The sequence below is a fragment of the Chrysemys picta genome, chromosome 12 (genome assembly GCF_011386835.1).
Source record: "Chrysemys picta bellii isolate R12L10 chromosome 12, ASM1138683v2, whole genome shotgun sequence".
Lineage (NCBI taxonomy): Eukaryota > Metazoa > Chordata > Testudines > Emydidae > Chrysemys > Chrysemys picta.
In genome coordinates this window covers 36,490,337-36,511,206 of record NC_088802.1, presented here as the reverse complement: position 1 = coordinate 36,511,206, position 20,870 = coordinate 36,490,337, and the positions used below count along the sequence as shown (strand labels likewise).

General features: G+C 44.9%; 1 long non-coding RNA gene across 1 annotated transcript in view; it reads left to right on the top strand.

The window, feature by feature from the left end:
- LOC135974781 (uncharacterized) overlaps nucleotides 1–6,252 on the top strand; it is an 81,081-nt gene extending 74,829 nt beyond the window's left edge. The window contains exon 3 of the long non-coding RNA XR_010591866.1: nucleotides 3,861–6,252. This is a non-coding gene — a long non-coding RNA (uncharacterized LOC135974781). The remainder of the gene's footprint in view (nucleotides 1–3,860) is intronic.
- The last annotated feature ends 14,618 nt before the right edge of the window (nucleotides 6,253–20,870 follow it).

The following is a 20,870-nucleotide window of genomic DNA, read 5'->3' as shown; positions in this document are numbered from 1 at the left end:
GGCATTCAGTTTTTCAATGACCAATAGAAATCTTCCAGGGAAAAGTAGACAATATCTGTAAAAAAATTATCCCCATTGTATAGATGGGGAAACTGAGGTGCAGAGAGGGGGGGTTGGTTACACAACAAATCAGAGCACAGCCGGGAATGGAGTCCTGACTTCCAGTGCTCCGTACTAGCCACAAGACAACAATCCCTTTCTAGTAGGACAGGGTATTACTATTAAGTTGTCCATGGATAATGCTGCTAACTGGGTAGCAGAATCAGATTGATTTGGTCTCATAAGCTTCCCTGTGCCTCCATAAGCCTGATCCTCTGTTCACTGAAGAATGTAACAAAACACCTACTGACTCATTGGGTGCAGCATCTTGTACTTGTTCCTAAGGCAGTAATGGGATTGAACCAAGTGGTAGATACTATAGAAGCCTTGGCACCGATTCCTCTCTCTATTCCATTCAGTAATGCAAAGCGTGGATTTCATTATGCTGATTGCTCAATTCTATTGCTAACAAGGCATAAATCTCTCCATTAGTCATTCTCAACCCCTGGATCATGACCCCTGAGGGGGGTCACCAGCAGTTCTCCAGAGGAGGTCATGACCCTACTCCCATTACCTACCAGGGGTCTTCTGAAGCATATTTCCTCAATCAGCTGGACCCCCCTGAGAGGACAGATCTCATGAACTGAGCATGGGCTAGGAGCCAGGAGCTCCTAGACTGTAATGCTGATTCAGCCAATGACTAGCTGTTTGGCCTTGGACAAAGATATTCCCAGATATTCCATCACTAAATGGGGTTAATGATTGTTATCCTCTTCACAAGGGTGTGTGAGGCCTAGTTAGCTACACCCTCTCCGAATCCTTGCACTGTGTACTGTATCAATTTTAAAGGTTTTGTTCTCCCAATCAAGACCCTACAAAGAGCTGACCTACAGCTCAGGTTCCCTCTCCTGTCATGCACCTCGCCTTCATCCCATCAATGATGACAGTATCAATGTTCCATTTACCTCTTTCTCCCACTCCTGTCTCAGTGCTTTTCTCCACCCATCATGCTCGGCATAGAATGCTGTCTCCATCCTACTTCACCCTCTCCTCATGCTCAAATCCCTCGTAGGACTCCCTTCTTGAGGCCCACAGAGGTACACCAAAGCAAATAAAGGCATCAAATAATCTCCTCCAAGTTATTCCTTCCTCTGGGTTTCCAATTGCATCCGTTCTTCTCTGTTTCTGTCTCTTTGATCAGTGGATCTCAATCAGGGATCTGGGGTCACGTGGGGGGCTGCGAGCAGGTTTCAGGGGGTCTGCCAAGCAGGGCCAGTGTTAGATTCACTGGGGCCCAGGGCAGAAAGCCAAAGCCCCACCACATGGGTCTGAAGCTCAGGGCCCTGAGCCCTGCCACCCGGGGCTGAAATCAAAGCCTGAGCAATGTAGCTTCATGGTGTGTGTGTGTGTGTGGGGGGGGAGCGGCTGTGGAGCCCCAGGCAATTGCCCTGTTTGCTACCCCCTACCACCAGCCCTGGCTTGTATATGCAGAAAACCAGTTATTGTGGCACAGGTGGGCCGTGGAGTTTTTATAGCATGTTTGTGGAGGGGGGAGGGCTCAGAAAGAAAAAGATTGAGAATCTCTGTCTTATTTTATAAATTCTCCAGGGGCAGGACAATCTCATGGAACTTCAGCTGGCGTAACTCAGCATAGTTCCACTGAAGGCAATGGGTTTATGTTGATTTACATACGCTAAGGGTTTGGCCCTGTGTCTTGTACATTGTTGATGCTTAATATAGACTAGAGTAATGTTTGATCTGTGGTGATGTAAAGCCCTGTGGGTCATTAGGGGATTCCATGCGTCTAGCCCAACAGAAGAGCGTCTGGTTTTTTAATGCAACGGGGCTTTTAGAGGCAATGATTAGAAGAGAGGAGAATAAGCAAATTGTCCTTGCAGCTGCCATTAAAGTTTCAGGTATTAGAACTTAGGACAAGAAAAATAATGGTAATAAAGGGTGGGAGATTCCATTAGTGGGGCTCACAGGTAATGATGGAGGAACTACAAAGGTTAGATGGTTCAGCTTAGATACACACGTATGGTGAAATCCTGGCCCCAGTGAAGTCAAAGCAAAATTCCCATTGACTTCATAGGCACCAGGATTTAGAGTTTGGATCTTATTCAGAAGTTATCTGAGCACCTAGAACCAGGCCACCAGCTGGAATAAATAGACATAGCTCAACTGACATTACTAGAATTATTGTTTGCAGTGTTGTTGTATCTGTGTTGGTCCTAGGATATTAGAGAGACAAGGGTGATGAAGTAACATCTTTCCTTGGACTAGGGTGACCAGATGTCCAGGTTTTATAGGGAAAGTCCCAATATTTGGGGCTTTTTCTTATATAGGCACCTATTACCACCCACCCCCATCCCGATTTTTCACGCTTGCTATTTGGTCACTCTATCTTGGCCCAACTTCTGTTGGTGAAAACAACATGCTTTTGAGCTACACAGAGCTCTTCTTCAGGTCTGAGTAGCTTTCCCAGACCTGAGGAAGAGTTCTGTGTGGCTTGAAAGCTTGTCTCTTTCACCAACAGAAGTTGGGCCAATAAAAGGTATTACCTCGCCCATCTTGTATCACTAGAATTATGCCAATTTAGACCAGCTTATTATCTGGGCTTTGGAACCTGTAAAATTGGACTGGAAATGGTGGGAGACTAGGTTTTCTTATGATATTTCCATATTTGCATTTTTTGGTCCCAGCTCAAACCACAAAATGCAGAGGCAGCGTGAAAATGAAAAATAACAGAGGGAGATTGGAAAATTGCCTGAAGTTTTCAACACTTGAGACAGGGCAGGCTTGAGTTTTGGGCAGAGGTTCAGGTCAGTCATTGCTTTATCTGACCCAGTTCATTTGTCCTTAATAACAGGTGACCAAGGAAAGATGAAAAAGCTATTAAAGTGATAGAAAGAGACTAGGGGATGGACTCTCAGCTGGGGTAAATTGTTCCACCAACGTTAATGGTGCTAGGCCAATTTACACCTGCTGAGGATCTGGCACCGTTGTCCTAACAGTGAAGGGCCAGAATATACCAGTCTCCTTACAAATCAGGTGCTTCTATCAGGCATGGTGGAGAGCAAGCGAGAGGGCTTGTGTGATGCCTGCCCTGGGTCATGGTGCATTAGTAGGTCACAGCTCTGCAAAGCTCCAGTGCACAGTGCAATCTGAGATCCTCACTCCTAACACTGCCACAGCAGGTGCCACTGTTTGCAATTAACGCAAGAGCTGCACACTACTGCAAATCTATTTTCTGTAAAGTTTTTTTGGCACCCAGTGTGTGTGTGTGTGGGGGGAGGTGGCATCTATCCAAAATCAGAAAGGTTTTTTTTATGGGCATTTTGTCAAGCATAACTGCAGACTGTAACTGTACAAACAGTAATTAACCACAAGCTGTGGGCAATGTTAATCTGCATTCAACCTAACCCGCAGGAGCATGGGAAATCGGAGATGCTGCTAATAGGTTTTCAGCAGCTGAGTCCTAGGCCACTCCTGGCCTAAGTCTACTTGATATGGCTCTCAGATAACACTGTTGATTTTCTGCTGGGCTCTAGTTGGACGTTTCCTGTTGTCTGACTTTTGATTGGAAGAACAAACAAACATGAACCAGGAATAGAGCCAGTGAAATCGATACCTCATTCCATTAGAATGCAATGGTGTCAACGAGAAATGCAGTTATAGGACAGCATCATTAATTAGTTAAAAAAGACAAGCTGACAATAGTAATTAAGAGCCGGGGAGACAATTTGAAGTTGGACTGCCCACTGCATTTTTTCCAGAGTCTATGAAACGTGTTATAGCTTTCCTTCCTTTCTTTCTTTCAGATTGCCAGATGGGATCAGACCAGTGCTCCACCTCAATCAATATTTCATCTCCAGCCGTGGCCTATACCAGCTGCTTCAGAGGAAGGTGCAAGGAACCCTGAAGTGGCCATTATAGGATATTCTGCTCCCAAGGGAAGTTTCCTCTGAACACCCAATAGTTAAAGTTTGATTTATGACCTTAAGCTGGAGGGTTTATATCCATTCCCAGATTCTTGGTATTTTAAAATTCTTATTATATCTTTGGATACACTAGTTATTCACGTAAACGTTCAATCCTTTTTAGAATCCTGATGAGCTCTTAACTTCAATGATAACTCGTGGCAATGAGTTCCACAGACTAATTGTGAATTGCATGTTCTCGCTTCTCTGGATGAGGAGGTGGCTAACAGTTCACCATAAATATGGTGATTATCCAGTAGGAACCTGATCTTTGGAGCTGCAGGGGTCCCTCAAAAGAAGTCAGTGGGAGCTGTAGCTGTAGCCCACGAAAGCTTATGCTCTAATAAATTTGTTAGTCTCTAAGGTGCCACAAGTACTCCTGTTCTTTTAGTGGGAGCTGAGTGCACTCTGCTCCCCCCATGGACCAAACATCCTAGGTGTTATGAGACCTTTCAAACCCTACCTACTCAGCAAGCTCTAGAGCGTTTTGTAAAAAGACCTCCCCAAACTGCTGACTGTCCATTTTTGCTGCCTGCTTATCTAGTATGCTCCTCATCTGACTTCCAGTGGATCTCTCCAGGGAGCTTCACTCCCACCCAGCCTTCTCTTTAAAGCAGTAGCCATGAAATCATGTCCTTTTTTCTCCTTTCTTAACTGCAGTTCTTTAATTTCTGGTGTTGCACTTTCATATGTTGTGCTACATAATTTTTCTGTTCCATCATGGCTCAGCACAGCTTCCTCCATGACTTTGTAAAGAGCAGAATTTCTAGCATTTACAGAATTGGGGGTGAGTGATGTAGAACCAATAATGATGCCTTTAGGTCATTTGGGAATTGCCCTGAGCCAGAGGAATTCCCAGCTGCCCGCATAGGGCAGCTTTAAGTCCCCTTTGTGCAGCTGGAGTGCTGCAATGGAGATGTAGGCCCAGATCCTGCCCCACTGAAGTCAATGGACGCTTTACCATTGATTTCCAACGGTGCAGGATCAAGCCCTTACTGGTGGTGAGGATCTGACTTTTATTCCTGGCAACCAAGTTTGTTGTACATTTCAGTCCCACCTCATGCTTCTTTTAAATCACTTTTCTGATATAGACTAACACGGCTACCACTCTGAAACCTTTTCTAGGGTTGATCTTCTCAGAGAGATTCTTTTGCCAGCTCTAATCTAATCTAATCTAATCCATTTCTGCTGCAGCTATTCCTGTAGCCTGGTATCTGAGCCCCAGAGTCAAACACACAAAAAGAAACAATTTGTCTTGACTTGGATCTGTAAAGTCTTTTGAAAGTTAAGTTATGACTGTTGAATGTTAGCACCATATAATGCCTGTCCTTACCGTATCTTTACCATAAAGTGATGAATGAGCTGGTCACATAGAAGCTTTCAAACCTACAGTATTGCAACGGCATCTAATCTTCTTTCCAAATGCCTGAGATTTTCACAGCAGCTCTGCCATACGGCATTTCTCTCGCCCCAGCTCTAGAGTCGCTGAGTGCTCACACTAAGGCAAAGACATTTTAAAGAGAAAAGATGAAATCATCAAGTCCACCCCCAGCTGCGAGAGTCCTGGAAAATTTCACCCTCTCCTCTGGCCCTTCCCAGGACTTCTCTGCCTTGCTGCTGCCACACTACCTGTCCTTTTCCTGTCCTCAAGGGCGACTGCAGAGTTGCTTATTGTCCTGTAAATCAGCCGTAGCAATAAAATGCTGGCATCCCAAGCAATAGCTGTTCTACTAATGTACTACTTTGCAATTGCTGCACATATCCAACATATTAATGACACAAATTCATTACGATAAATGAACCTCCTGACTGGCTGGGGGCCAGAGCTGAATAGGGGAGGTGGAAGAGAGTCGCTGTTGCTCCTGCCAGTTGGCAAGTTTGAGTTTCGTGATGCAAATTTTAATGTAAAACTGTAGTGGTTTTCACAAGCGACGCCAGAGATGACTGCTAAGTATAGCAAGTAATATTGCCAGCCACTTTGGCGGGGTAAAAGGAGATGCTTCCACATATAATCAATCAGTGAAAATCACTTCCAGGTGGAATTATGGAGTCAAATAATTTGAGAGAGAGAGAGAGCTGGACTGTACAGGCCTCATTCACATCCATGAGAACTTACTTATGTGAGTAGTATTGCTCAAGTCAGCGGATTACTCATATGAATAACTGTTCATCAATGTGAGTAAAGGGCTCGGTATACAGCTCAGAGAGAATATGGGCACATGGAGATAGATAGATAGATGATTCAAAGGCTTGAAAGAATGTCTTAGAGTGAGAGACTTAAGGAGCTCAGTCTGTTTAGTTTATCAAAAAGAAGACCACAAGCAACAAGATTATGGTGTATAAGTACCTTCATGGATAGAAAATATTGGGTACTAAAACAGTCTTTAGCCTAGTGGAGAAAGAATAGCAAGAACCAGTGGTTGGAAGCGGAAAGCAGACAGATTCAAATTAATCATAAGGCACCATTTATTTATTTATTTTTAACCAGGGAGGGTGATTAAAACTATTGGAACAAACTCCCAAGGAAAGTGGCAGCTTCTCTATTTCTTGATGTTCTCAGATCAAGACCGGATGGATGCCTTTCTGGACGAGATGCTTGTCAAATACAAATTATTGGGCTCAACACACGGGTGAAAGTGGATGAAATTCTATGGGCTGTTTTATAAAGGAGGTCAGCCTAGCTGATCTAATGGTCCCTTCTGGTGGGTTGGTCTATCTATCTATCTATCTATCTATCTATTTTTACAGAGCACAAGTCACCATGCTATCTTGGCAGGAGCGGTGGAAACAATCTAAAAGTGGGGGGGGGGGGCACAGGCACCTGAACCGTGGCCCCACCCCCCAGTGCCACTCCTTCTCCTCGAGCCCCCGCCCTCGTGCCACTCCTTCCCCCAAGGCCCCTCTCCTATGCCGCCTCTTCCCCTTTTAAGTGATGGGGCCAAGGCCCCCTATATCCCCCGTTCCGGCGCCCCTGTATCTTGGTGATGAAGTACAGTAACCTAAGAGATGTATAAGTTTGAAACAGAAGCAGGGTCCCATGCCACCCCTTTGCAAACATGGGTGGTTAACCACTGGGGATCTGATTTCCTGATCAATGACCCTGATTCAGTGCTGGGGCATAGCTAGATTTTAAAAGACTCTTGAAGGAAAAGTGACTAAATATTAGAGCTGGTCAGGAACCCCTAACATTTTCACTGGGTATTTTCATTCCCCCTCCCCCATCAAAAACAATATTTGAAAATTTTCAGCCAACTGTAGTAAATAAAGAGAGCCACATCAGGGGCCTTTAATGTGCATTTTCTGTCTGTGTATGACAGTCACATTGACTTTAATGGGAGCTCTGTTCACAAGTCCAGGGTGGTGTTGCCGCTAAGATCACAAATGAGAGGGGAAAACAAACCTCCTTCTCAATGATGGCTCTAAGGCTATGTCTACACTGCACACCTTACAACGGCGCGGCTGAGCAGCTACCGCCGTGCCATTGTAAGGTGCACAGTGTAGCCACTCTTTCTCGGCAAGAGAGAGCTCTCCTGATGACAAAATACAACCACCCCCAGTGGGGCGGTAGCTTCATCGCTGGAAGAGTGTCTCCCACCGACGAAGTGCTGTCCACACCGGCGCTTTTCCTCATTAAAACTTTTGTTGTTCCAGGGGTTGTTTTTTTTCACACCCCAGAACGACAAAAGTTTTAACGATGAAAGCGCAGAGTAGACATAGCCGCAGTCACCATTTTAGCTAGGGCCCCGTGACCCGCCTTAGCTCGAACCATGCTCATCCCTTAAGGTACGTCAATGCAGCAGGTGGAATGGTGCTTTCCAGCACAAGTAGACAGACATGAGCTAGCATGGCTGCAACCCAGGCTAGCCACCGGAATGCATACCCAGGTGGTCAGGAGGGATAGCCTGCACCCGTCCATGCCACTGCAGCCACACTGCTATTTTTAATGTGCTGATTCGAGCAGAGCTAGCGCGTGTCTTTCTCCCCGTGCCCACCTGTTGTGTAGACATACCCTAAGTGGCACTTTTGAAAGTGCTTTAGCTGTGGCTGCTAAGATATTCAGTTAAGTTCTGCATTTGCTGCTTTGGACCTCTTACTGGGAGGTGTCCATATGCATTATAAAGACAGTGTACTTCAGAGACTTTTCCCTACCCCAAGTTTTCATTTTGACTAACAGCTCTGAGTGGTGCATTGAATCAGGTTGAATGTCAGTTTAGTTTGAGTTTACTCTGATTTTCTGTTCCCATTATTATGAATGAGCCCTGAGTATCAGAGGGTAGAGAATCCATTGTTCTTTCTACAGGAAATAAACTGACCATCCAGCAGGGTTATGAAAGCAATTAGGGGTGTTATAAGCCTCTAAGACAGCGGAGTAGCACAGTCTGATGACAGGGAAAGTAAAGTTCATCTGTAAGGACATACATGATCTTTCAAAGCCAAGAAGGACGAATGTCCCAAAGAGTTTACAATCTAAGTAAGAGCTGACCAGCCTGAATGTCCTGGAGGCAGAAAGGGATGGCCGGAGACAGGAGCAACAGAAAGTGCCACTAGCGTTGTCATGAAACAATTATCTAAATTCACTTCCATCGGTAATGTCTCTATGCCATTAGTATATACAGGCCTAGATAGTCACAGAACAGCCACCATGAGCTGAACACCCCCAATCTTTAGGGAGGGTGTTTCAGAATCCCACCCCAAAAACAGATCTGAATTTTGTAGCCATAATGGACTGAATCAAAACCATGGATTCAAACATCCCTGAACTTCCAATCCCCCAATCTGAATCCACGTTTGTTAGTACTAATTATCTGCCACATGTAAGACAGAGGGAGCTCTTCAAGGTAACACGGATGACGTAAGGCTGGGAGCCCCATCTTTTCTCACTGAACAATCTGTCTGGACTAGGGGATGAAGGCAGAAAGGTGAATTTCAGGAAGCCAAGCAAATCAAAGCAATTTAAGATCTTATCTGTGTGAGACTGGAAAGTGTTCCCAGCAAACCATAGAAGAGCTGACTTCACTAACTGTTCTGAGTAGGCAACCTTTCTTTTCCCCAACTTATTCTCGTCTCCCTGATCATGAATTATTTTCTTCTGTCGAGGAGCGAGAGGGACATAAATAGAACTGGCCATAACATGGCGGGTGTTGAGCTACTTCACCATGCAGCTCTGGCGTTTACCTTCATCTGCATTCCTGATTAGCCTCCATTTTATTAAGAGATATGCTGTATATTCTTGGAGCAGGAGGGTAGCCTTAAAAAAGAATGCTGCTGTTTAGAAAATAGCGCAATTTAACTCCACTCTACCTGAAAAAAAAAACAATAAGCTTTCGTGCATTAGGGAATCTTCAGAGCCTTCTACAACCTTAGCAGTGAATACATCTGGAGTGAAGGTTGATTAAAGTGCCCAGCTAATTACTCTTTTAGCCTCAATTTATGTGTTTAAGGAGAAATTCCACCGATCTTTGCTGCTCCTGGGAAACCCAGTGCCTGGCCAGAGCTGCCAAGTGAACTCCCACAGTGCTGTGCCAAGGGGAGAGAGCCGTAATGATATCAGTAACAGCAATTATACAGAGCGGGTGAAGCAAACACTTACCCTATACAATCGGGAATCTGTTACAGCCTTGTGTGACTGTGTATCTGTGACTGTTCCTCTCACAGGAGTTTGGCTGGGACTGAATTTACAAGTGGAAACATTCTTAGACCTCTGAGTTTATGTTTCAGACCCATGTCTCTAGGTTATTTAACTGAGCACTTACTGGGACAGATCATCCAATGGTGTGAATCAAGGTAGCTTCATTGAAATCAGTGGAGAGCCGTCCATTTACACCAGCTGGGGAGCTGTCCCGGTGTGTTTAGAAAACAACTGATGGGATAGAAAGGATGTAGTCGAGGTCTTCCCTAAATGGGCTTGATTGTAGAAAGACAAAGTTCTCCATGTGAGATTGTCTCATGTTAGAGACAAGAACTGGGCACAATAATTTTCCTTTTTAAATGCCCCAGGGGACTGTATGGAAAATTGTTCTGATCCGATGATAACCATCCCAGGGGTCCATGTTAAATGAAAGGTTGCCTCGGAACAATACCTAGTGCACAGGTGTTTGCTCACCAACACTCCCCCCCCCCCATCAAAATGGCTTCGCATCTTTGATAATATCCTTAGTGGAGAGGGCATGTGCTGAATGGGGAGCTCTTACCACCATAAGATGATCCTTTCAGAACAGGGCTACCGTCAGGGCCGGCTCCAGGCACCAGCTTGGCAAGCTGGTGCTTGGGGCGGCCACTCCGGACAGGGGCGGCAGGTCCAGCTATTTGGCGGCAATTCGGCGGACGGTCCCTCACTAGCGCTAGGAGCGAAGGACCTTCCGCCAAATTGCCGCCGCAGATCGCGATCGCGGCTTTTTTTGTGTGTGTGTGTGTGTGTGTGGCTGCTTGGGGTGGCAAAAACCCTGGAGCTGGTTCTGGCTACCGTACATTGTCAGGAGGCATTGAAACCTTTACACTGCCACTGTCTGTGTTCAATTTGTTTGCCAGACACAGCAAAGAACTCCAGTCGCCAGAGCTGTCTCTCTGGCATATTCAGTGCACTAAGTTCACTAAAGAAAAATAAATCTACAGAATACTGAGTGTCCTACCTGATTTCTCTGCCCAAGAGCATGCAAGCAGGAACATATCATACAGAATCAATGAATCACAGATATGTAGGGCTGAAAGGGACATCGATAGGTCATCTAGTCCAGTCCATGGCACTGAAGCAGAACTAAGGCCATGTCTACACTTACAAGTTTTCAGCTGTACTGATACACAAGATCGCTCATGTAGCCGCGTTATGCCAACAGGAGAGGGCTCTCCCATTGACATAAAATCAGCTCAATGAGTGGCAGTAGTTATGTTGGTGGGAGAGTGTCTCCCCCCAACATAGCACTGTGCACACAAGCACTTATGCCGGCAAAACTTACGTTGCTCAGAGGGGTGTTTTTTTCACCTTAGTATCAGGGCCGGCTCTAGCTTTTTTGCTGCCCCAAGCAGCAAAAAAAAGCGCCGCCTCCCCCAGCCCCCCGCCGAGCGCCGGGCTGCGCCGCCCCCCCAGCCGAGCGCCGCGCCACCCCACGCTGAGCGCCTCCGGAACCCCCCCGAGCCGCCCCCCCGCCGAGCGCCGCGCGCCGGAGCCCACCCCCCCCGCGCCGAGTGCCGCCAGAACCCCCCCCCGAGCGCCAAGCCCTGCGACGCCCCCCGCCGCCGGAGCCCGCCCCTGCCCCCTGCCAAGCGCCACCGGAACCCCCCTCCAGCGCCGCGCCCGCGCCGCAACCCCCCCCAGCGCCGAGCCCCACGCTGCCGGAGCCCGCCCCCCGCTGCCGGAACCCCCTTCCAGTGCCGCGCCCGCGCCGCCCCCTCGCTGAGCCCCGCACAACCGGGGCCCACCCCCCCAGCGCCGCAATGCGTCGCCGGAGCGCCACCTCCCCCCCCGCGGAATGCCGCGCCGTGCTCCCCCCGCCGCCCCTTACCAGGTGCCGCCCCAAGCATGTGCTTGGGTGCCTGGTGCCTAGAGCCGGCCCTGCTTAGTATTAGTATTATCTAGACCATCCCTCACAGGTGTTTATCTAACCTGTTCTTAAAAAACTCTTACGACAGGGATTCCACAACCTCCCTAGGTAACTTGTTCCAGTGCTTAAATACCGCTATAGTTAGGAAGTTTTTCCTAATGTCCAACCTAAATCTCCTTTGCTGCAATTTAAGCCCATTGCTTCTTGTCCTGTCCTCGGTGGATAAGAAGAACAATTTATCACCCTCCTCTTTATAACAACCTCTTACGTACTTGGAGACTGTTATCATGTCCCTACTTAGTCTTCTCTTTTCCAGACTAAACAAACCCAATTCCTTCAATCTTCCCTCATAGATCATATTTTCTAGACCTTTAATCATTTTTGATGCTCTCCTCTGGACTTTCTCCAATTTGTCCACCTTTTTTCTGAAGTGTGGTACCCTGGGTGATTTTGAGCACTAACTGTGCTCCCATGCTTCTAGCAAAAGAGCACAAAATCTAAGTAGCTGATGGCCTGACCGAAACCTTGGGCTGTTCAGAGCACTCTGTGAACGCAGCAAATCAGTAGGAAGAACTGCCCTGGCAGTGGAGGATTAGCTGGGAGGAGTAATTGCTCTGGTACTGTGTCATTATCTACCATTTCCAAGCAATCACAAATAGCACTCAGGGTCATTTCTTAGCTCATTAGAGTAGGTTTTTTAAAGTTTTGGGGCTTTTTTTGGATATAAGGCTAAACCGAATAGCAAGCACTGCTGAAAACAGTCTGAAAACCCTAGAGATGAGCTGATTGCATTAGCACAGAAATTACAGGCTTTCAAAAATTATTTTCTGACAGCCCCCTAAACACACTGTATTTGTTGACTCCAACTAGGACTTTCTGGATTTTAATCTAATTGTGAGCTAAGCACATTCTTTTGTGATATGTGTGTGGCTAGGTGGGTGTTTTCATGTGTAGCCCGCTATCAAGTGCCGTGTTCGTCAAAGCCAAACGCAAGGCCTAGCTTTGAAATCACATGCTGAGTCTAATCCCACTCCTATTTGATTTCTCTCTCTTTCTTTCTCCGTCTCTTTCTCTTTCTAATTTACCGAGGTTTTTATACCCCGCCCGAACCAACACTGGAGTATCACCACTGAAGTGAATGGCTGTCTAAGTCTCTGGTGACAGCGCATTTTTGTGTACTTTGCATTAAATGGGATAATCCAGCTCCTTGCAGGGTTTATTATTTAAATAGAAAGTATTTACACAAAGTAGCAAATATAGATGCATTTACCTGCATTGTGAAGGCAACAAGCTTCTGAAAATAGATCACAGGCTGGATTGTCCAGTGGTCAGGGCACAAGCCTAGGCAGGGGAGACCTGGGGTCAACTCCTTGCTCTGCCACAAAGTTGTTCTGTGACCCTGGGCAAGTCACTTAACCATTCTGTGCCTCAATTCCCCATTGGGATAACAGCACTGCCTTACCGCACAGGGGTGTTATGAGGATAAATACCGAAAAGGTTGTGAGGGGGCGCAGATATTAGGACAATGTGAGCCATAGGAATACTTAAAGTAAATAGAAAGTGGGTTTAGATTTACAATGATTGTTTTATTCAATGACTTTTTAAAACACACTGCTGAAAATTGCACACAGGATGATTTCATTGCACTGGTGAGAAGAGAGGAGGGAAGATTACTGGGTTTGTGTGCAGGCATAAACACAACATTTCTGAGGAGGAGATTTGTTAGTGTCAACATACCAATGGTGATTAAATCTTGCTAATGACTGACTAGCTTTTCCTTAGAGAGATTACATGAAGCTCCTACACTTCTACTGGACACATTTTTAGGCTTCCCAGAAAATAAAGGAAGCATTCTATTCACATAATGAATGTTTACCCTGGAGCACTGATAGCGTCTGATTCTGTCACTTCAGGATCAAAACCAGAACTGCACCAACTCTGATAACAAGGCCAGATGTGCCACTTTAATTAATGCAATTTGCTATGCTTTGGAATAATTAAGTGCAACATGATAGTGCCGTAATATTGGGGGCTAGGAAGTGCCTTTCTCAAGGCACCCTGAGCTGTTCCAGCCTTCCATTCTACTCTGTCATTTTCATGAGTTCAGAAACTCAAAGGATTTGCATGGAAGCCACAACATCAAATAGAGTGTAAAACAGAGACGGTGCAGGTGTGCACAAGGGAGGGCAGAGAACTATGTTTCTGCAAGCGTCTTAGACAGGGGGACAATGATCTGAATGGTGACAGTTTACACACCCACACTCTTATGCAAATACAACACCCAAGCATATATAAACAAACCTGCACACACATCCAAATATACTTGTGTCCACATTCACGCCCACTGGCAAATACTGAACACGTGCACACACACTCACACTCACTACATAACCATGCATGCGCACACACACACTCAAATACAAGCACGCCCTAACCTATATTCGTCTATACCCCCTAAAACACATACACTCACAGCCGAAGCCCACACAAACTAACCCCTAGCCACTTGCCTGCACACAATAGCAATACGGATGCTAAAAAACAAAAAGCACAACAACCTTTTGCTTAACATTTGATCTTGTTAAACCTGCTGGTTCTTTTCATACCAAACGCTTCCCTTTGCCATGAAGCTAATATTGTTTCAGTCTATTTTATGCTTATTTTTTGTTTGATGAAGTTTTCTCTGTTCAGTTCTCTCTCTCCTTCCAGGCATGCAGCCTTCCACACTCAGACCACAGCGGATGTTACAAATGCCTAGCATTATGGATCGATTTAATCAGTTTGTTTTACAGTGGCCCGCAGCTTACAGGTTGTAAGAGTGAGAGAATTACAGTCTAGTCCTGCCTTTCTTATTACTTCTTTTCAATTACAAAATGAAACAAACAAAAATGCCCTGAAGTTCATCTTTTGGAGCCCAACCTTCAATCCCTCCCCCCAGATTTGTTCTAGTTTACTAAAAGGGGGAGGAGGAGGGAAGAACATTATGATGAGGGAAGGAGACAGGGTTATTTTAAATGCCCAGAAATTTCAGGAAAAATGAAGTTGTGAAGAGAGACAAGCATGTTTGATGTGCCCATTTCCCTTCCGGACAACCCCAGTTGGCTCAATAACAAGAAAAAATGTTATTTCTTTCCTTTGCTTCAGTCCAAGTTCATCTATATCTATATCTAATCTATCTATCTAATTTCAAATGGAAAGGGTGTCTCTGTTACATTATAATTTAATTATGCTCATAAATCTATACTCTGTTAACAGACCTAGTCCAAAAAGGGAAAAACCTATTTTGGAAAAAAAAAGTTTTTATTTTGCAATTCTCGAAATAGACTATTGTTTCATTCACACACACACACACACACACACACACACACCGTTTTCACAATTTTTTTGTTTTTGTTTTAACTATTTTCTCCCGCTTTTGAAAATGTTCACCATTCCAGCAATTGTTGAGGAGGGAAAGTGGAAGGGGGAGGGGTGAAGAAAGAATGAGAAAAGAAAGTTTTACTATAACTTTCGCAGCAGCTTGCAGGGGTTTACTTCTCACTTTCCACACCGAAGCCGGTCACGTAAGCCACCCCCTGGAAGGCTCAGAGACCCCCTTGGTAAGCACAATTCCTTTCATGTTTCCTCCTACCTCTAAGGGGGTCGTAATTTGTTCCTGTCCAATACCAGCACTAAGTTGCTACTGCCTCTGCACTGGCTCAGATATGATGGCCCATACACGGGGGAGGGGCAGAGCCTATTCTCCATCTTTAATATGTTCAAAGTGGTCATGCACCTCATCCGGGAAGAGAGGGGTGTTGTTCATAGATTCCAAGGCCACAAGGGACCACTGTAATCATCCAATCTAACCTACTGCATAACCCAGGCCATAGAACTTCCCCAAAACACCCATTTCCCAAAATGTTTGTACTAGAGCAGCTCTTTTAGAAAAACACTCAATCTGGATTTTAAAACTGCCACTGATGGAGAATCCACCACAACCACTGGTAAATTGTTCCAATGAGTAATTCTTCTCACTGTTAAAAATGTATGACTTATTTCCCACCTGAATTTGGTCTAGCATCAAATTCCAGCCATTGGATCGTGTTATACCTGCTCTGCTAGACCGAAGAGCCCATTATTAAATATTTGCTTCCCATGCAGGTACTTATAGATTGTAATCAAGTCATCCTTTAACCTTCTCTTTGTTAAACTAAGTAGATTGAACTCCTTGAGTCTACCATTATAAGGCAGGTTTTCGAATCCTTTAATCATTCTGATGGCTCTTCTCTGAACCCTCTTCAATTTATCAACATCCTTCTTGAATTGTGGACACAGAAATGGATACAGTATTCCAGAAGCAGTTGCACCACTGCCAAATAAAGAGGTGATATAACCTTGAACACATATTGTTGAACTCATAGAGTTCTTGGTCCTCCAGTAATCAGTGTGAACTAGAAAATATTGTATGAGAAACTTTATAAATTGAGAATCTCCCCAGTAAGGGAATCTTCCTCTTTAGTTTTCTGCTGGAGCACATGCAGGCTGGTGTTTTTCAGCTCATGCTAGTATCTCAGGACTCACAGTAAATGAATAAGAAGGTGCGTAGCCCTGTTTACTCCTGCACACCTGGATTCAAGAACTGGCTAGCCTGTATTAGAGGTACAAGAGAGATTCTTATTCACCTGCGGGCATGCCAGCCAACTCATAATCTAGCCCCAAACTGATCTCTGGCACGTACTAAAATAAATACTTTATTTTGCTTTATTCTTTTCACAGCAGTCACCCAGCTCCAGGCTGGAGAACAATCCTCAAAGTCAAAAACTGCCCTGAATACATTGCCTTGTCCCAGCTTGCCAAGGGAAGAGGCAAGTTATCTCAAACTCAGATGAGTTTGATGCCCTTTAAATATAAGTGGCTCATTCAAAATGTTGAGAAGAGGATCTTTAAAAAGGGGGGGGAAACCCCTCTGAAAATGTAATGTCAATCACATTATTTCTAACACAGTACAAATGACAAGGACCAAAGGGCATAATTAGGAACAGAGAGGGGGTGGGGAGAATGAAATTCAAATAGCCCCTGGGTAGAACTTTTCATGCAAAAAGTCATAAATTTCTGGAATGGTCTGGCTGGTAGGGTTGTTGGAGCAGTGCTATAGCTGTCATTCAAATTGAAAGAACAATTAATACCATCCTGGGAGAATCGAGATACCAAAAATATGGGTGTCAATGAGCCGGATAACCTTTCTGCACTTCTCGAGGATTCGTACCTCTCCCAAGCTGTGTAAAGAACACATCTTCACGTTCTGCCAAAGGAACTAAAGCATAAAATAAGGAGCAGAGTGGTTCAGAGCACATTTTATACTGATTGGAATTCACCCCTATCGAAAGGTGAGACACAATGAAGACTATGCACTACTTAAGTCCCACTTAAGTCTGAAACTTTGGGCTGGCCCTGAATTTCACCCAGGGGTTCGGTTAAAAGACTCATCAATAGGTCTGACTGCTTATCCCAGTCTTTTTATAAACCATCCAAATCATGTAGATCTGCAAAGCTGGGTTGGACAGGGCACAGAAAAGCTCTCTCAGGAGATTTCTGGTCCTTGCAGTTTCTAGTCAGGCTGAAAATACCATAAGAACTTTCTCCCCATCAGTATATTAGGGATTATTTGTCTATATGGAGCCAGCCCATCAAGGCCTTGTTACTGGATGGGTGCTACCATAATAGAAATAATAACAAGACTGGCTCAAGGCCACAGAGAGTCAGTGACAAATCTGAGATTGGATCTCAGGTGTTCTGGATGCCCAGTGTTCTCTCTGCTCAGGCCTCCCTGCAGATTGCAGGTAAGGCTATGTGAAATATTTGCCATTTGAAAAAGCTTGAAGTATTAATTTAAAATGCATGAAAACGGCAACATTTCACAAACCCCTGTGGATTTTCACTGCCCACCACCAACACAATAGAGCTAGTCTTGCCCCAAATGGCCTATTTTAGAGCAAAAGTCTATCATTTTGAAATGCTGAATGATAGAATTGGCAACACTGAGCATTTAAAAATCATGAGCCAGGCCCCCAAAATCATGAGGTAAGCTTGAAAACCATGAGATTTAAAAAAAAATGTATTATGAGACCTTTAGCTTTGCCTTCTTTTTATCTGAGCCTTGAGGGTGCACTGGGGTCACATTTTGAAACTCTGTACTCACGAGGTCTGGAAACTTTTTTTTTTAAATGAAAGCTGAGATTCATCTCCACTGGGGTTTGAAGAGAAACCCCAATACTGTGAGGCTCGTGATCCAGCAGCGAGGGCTGGCCATGCTGGAATTCACTGGGCCAGATCTTCAGCTGGGGCAAGTCAGCCCAGTTCTTTCCACTTCAGTGGAGCTTCACCGCATCATCCTAGTTTAGAATTTAGCTCAAATATTCACAATTCAAGCGTTCTGACTGGACATCTATGTCACATGGTATTGTAGCTTTTAGCCTCACTGGACGATACCACTTTATATCTTGTATCAACTGTTACTTCCATCAGACACAAATTCCATTCCTTGCTTAAACAAACCTGAGTGAAGGCCCCAAAATTCCTACAAACAAAACTTCCCTCATATGAATGTTTGCAAACATGTAATAAGAAAGGGGGGCTAGATTTCTATTTAGCCCCTGAAGTTAATGGCAAAACTCGCATTGACTTCAATGGTGCAGGTTCTTGTTTAAGGCCTTTATTATGCACAGATTTTACACCAATATAACTATGTGGGTTTTTTTTTTCTGATATAGTTATTCCAGTACTGCCCCTAGTGTGGGTGCATTGATACCAGTATAAAGGTGCCTTGTATTGGTGCTTATTCTTCTTACCACACAAGAATAAGCTATACCAGTATAAGCACCATTATACCAATACTACGTCCAGACTAGCGGGTGTTGTACCACTTTAACTAAGCTGGTATAGTTAAAATGGGGCACCATTTGTGTGTGGATCAGCCCTAATACTGCTAACTGTTCAGAAACAGATTTTTCAGTATTTGATCTGCTCTGAGCAAGACCTTGAATTCTGAGTGAGTATAATTCAGGCACGCAGTAAGTTGGGATTTATTACCAGTGTAACAGATAAATCAAACTGGATGATAATTGTTGCTTTATTAAGAACTAGTTTAACCTCACACATTGTGTAGTACTTGAAGTAGTCTCCACACCTTAGCAAGGAGTGTCTGGTCTGACCAGCAACAGATTATTGCAATGGCAAGGGAAACGTATTTGGCATGATCTACTCATTAGGAGGCAATAAGAGTGATTTTGTGTGCAAGAGTGATACATTGACCAAAGCAAATTCTGTACACTGGCAAAGGCCAGAAACAGCTGTATTTTATTTAAACAGCCACTGTAATCTGAAAAGCGACTCTGGGTAAAATTTTCAAGAGCACCTAGGCGATTCAGGAGCCTGTGTCCTATTTTCAAAAACGGCTTAGGGCTAGATTCACAAAGGGCCTTTGGTGGTGCAGTGTTCGGCATTGCAAGGCCTAGCTTCTGGGCACTCTGCTTCCCGTGGAATTCACAGCCCTGAGTTAGGTGCCCAGGCGCCACAGACAATGTATGGCCAAAGTTAGGTACCTAAGAAAGGGATTCTGTGAAACAAGCAAGCTGAATGGGGAGCCACCTAAGCTAGGTAGCAGTGAAATGCAGAGGAAAAGGATGGGGCTCAGATTCACAAAGCAACTTAGGCACCTAACTCCCACTGATCTGGGCCTTAGGCCAGAGAGAGGCACCTCCCTCCATTCAGAATTCTCAGCCGTGAGCCCTCTTCAGAAGTTCAGTGCCTGAGCCAGCTCGGCCCTCTCTCAGGGAAATCCCTGCTCTGCCTGATTTGGAGTAGGGACTTGAACCAAGATCTCCTACAGCCTAGGTGAGTGCCCTAACCACTGGACTACTATGGAACAAACACCCACCAGCCAGTCGCCCAAATTCCCAATCTGCTCACCCCCATCTGTTTGTGCGGGTCAGGCATGGTCTGAGCATGCCTGCTGGAGTGGGCCCCACAGGCAAGAGAATGCCTAGTTTGGAAATCCAGCCAGGACTTAGGGCTTGTCTATACTCCAGGGACTACAGTAGCCTAGCCATGGCGCCGTAGCTATGGTGTCATAACTCCATCGTGTGCACATGGCTGACAGTGACAGAAGGTTTTTTTTCCATCACTGTAGGAAAGTCACCTCCATGAGTGATGGAAGATAGGTCATAGACTCATAGACATTAAGGTCAGAAGGGATCATTGTGACCACCTAGTCTGACCGCCTGCACATTGCAAGCCTAGAACCTCACCCATCCACTCCTGTAATAGACCCCTAACCTCTGGCTGAGTTACTGAAGTCCTCAAATCATGGTTTAAAGACTTAAAGTTACAGAGAATCCACCATTAACACTAGTTTAAACCTGCAAGTGACCTGTGCCCCACGCTGCAGAGGAAGGCGAAAACCGCCCAGAATCTCTGCCAATCTGACCTGGGGGGAAATTCCTTCCCAACCTCAAATATAGGGATCAGTTAGACCCTGAGCATTTGGGCAAGACCCATGAGGCAGATACCCAGGAAAGAATTCTCTGTAGTAACTCAGAGCCCTCCACATCTTGTCCCATCTCTGGCCATTGGGGATTTTTGCTACTGGCTGTAGCCAATGGGAAACCCTACTCAGGTCTCGGAAACCTACTAAGACCTGAAGCAGAGCTCTGTGGAAGCTCGAAAGCTTGTCTCTCTCACCCATAGAAGTCGGTCCAATAAAAGATATTACCTCCGCCACCTTGTCTCTCCAATATCCTGGGACTATGACAATACTATCTATGACAATGCTGCTTTGTTCACAGATAAATGAAGATGCACATCTTGGTTTAGATTTTCAATGCTAGCTTGGGGGATTTAGTCACATAACTCCCATTAATTTCAAAGTTGTGTGGCAGCATCCCCAAGTTGACTTTGAAAATCACAACCTATAAAACTTCTTTCTGATACCATCTGACCACTTTCAGACCCATATTACACCTTAAGTAAGGTAGGAAATTAAAAAGAATTAATATGCTACTCAGCAGGATTAATTAGTTAACTAATGTGCATACAGGATGTAGGAACAGTAAATCATTATGTAAAGTGTTAGGTATTAGGAAATATGGTCTACAGCTGCTATATTCCAGCGCAGTGGTAACTAATATCTATTAAGGAAACTGACTTGAAAGGCTGGGAAAATCAGTTTACAGTGCTGAAAATAAACAAGCATACATACACATGGTAATCTTGGAGATATGGCAAAAAACTGCAGTCTGCGGAATGAAGGATTTGAGATTACAAGAACATAAAG